This window comes from Bidens hawaiensis, unplaced genomic scaffold, assembly GCF_021521415.1.
Source record: "Bidens hawaiensis isolate Kalapana, Puna unplaced genomic scaffold, B.hawaiensis_p1.1 tig00003004_1, whole genome shotgun sequence".
NCBI lineage: Eukaryota > Viridiplantae > Streptophyta > Magnoliopsida > Asterales > Asteraceae > Bidens > Bidens hawaiensis.
Window position 1 is genome coordinate 1,854,195 of NW_027491161.1, and position 1,369 is coordinate 1,855,563.

General features: G+C 38.4%; 1 pseudogene; it reads right to left on the reverse strand.

The window, feature by feature from the left end:
* Nucleotides 1-536: 536 nt before the first annotated feature.
* On the reverse strand, nucleotides 537-1,141 carry LOC143622022 (uncharacterized; annotated as a pseudogene).
* Nucleotides 1,142-1,369: the final 228 nt, after the last annotated feature.

Consider the following 1,369-nt stretch of genomic DNA (forward strand, 5'->3'; position numbering starts at 1 on the left):
CAGAAGCACATATATTAGTGCGCACACAACCTCTAGAACCATTCTCAAAATCAACATTTAAGTTGCACAGAGAACAAAATTATGGTTGGAAAGTTTCTTACTTGCCTACCAACGCCTAAGATACAACCATTCCTGTCTTATTAACAGAGTTCCACAAACTTAAAATCGTTAGTAAATTAGTCCGCGCCAATTGTTTCATCAATAAAGTCACACTCTAACACAGAATGACATGACAATATCCTTTTCTAGTTCAACTGTTTGAGTGAGAGCTAAAGTTGAACCCTTCAGTGGTTAGAAAAACCAAAAAGATACATATTATTGTGAGTCTATAAAGTATTATAATGCATAAATCATTTAAAATCAGAACCTAAACAAAACACAATGCAGGTATAACATTTGATAAAACAAAACAACATTTCAAATTTCAAAATCATAATATTCATCATCAATTTCATATCACAACCCATAACATTCAACAGACTATTAGCTCAAACAAAACACATACACCACCCAACAGACAATTTCTTACCAACCAATTTCTTTTTCAAAGCTCCTCTTGATTCCTCAAATACTCACCGGTATCCGCCTGCCGAATAACCACAAGCCCATTCGGGTCCATCTTCCTACAATCCTGCGTCGACTTGGCCGCAATCCCGAACCCCAGCGGCACATCCGACATCGAAAACACCACGACACCATCATACGCATTAATATTATCCGTAATCCTCCCTAACCCACCTTTAATCACATCATTCCCATACAAAAACGACATCTCCGATGTGGGTTTCAGCCACACCTTATGCTTCGCATTCGCCGCCAACAAATTCAAAGCTTGGATCGTTAAATGAAACTTGCCGCTTTTAGTGAACTTGCCGATGTTGGTTCCGAGTGCGACGAGGTTGTCGCGCTTGATGTTGGTGGCGCGTTTGACTAGTGATTCGGAGACGTAGTAGACTCTGTTCTTGTGGAGGCGGAAACAGTAGCGGCCGGGGTTGTGGTCGGGGCCTTCGTGTGAGGGAGATTCGACGATGTTTTTGAGGTTGTTGCCGGTGAATTTGAAGAGCTTCTCGAAGACTTGGGTTGTTTCGGATTCGTCTAACGGCCTCATCTCCGGCGGCGGATGTGGGTTTTGGGGAAGATGAAGATGGTTGAACCCTAATTTAGGGTTTACAGAAATTGGGGATTAAATGATCAGAATAAAAACTTAAAATAAATAAAATGAAAAGGAGGGCCACTTGTTTTGGGTCCAAATAAAAATAAGATCCGATTTGGTAGGTTCCTTTTTTAATATTTTAACTTTTATTATTATTATTATTATTATTATTATTATTATTATTATTATTATTATTATTATTATTATTATTATTAT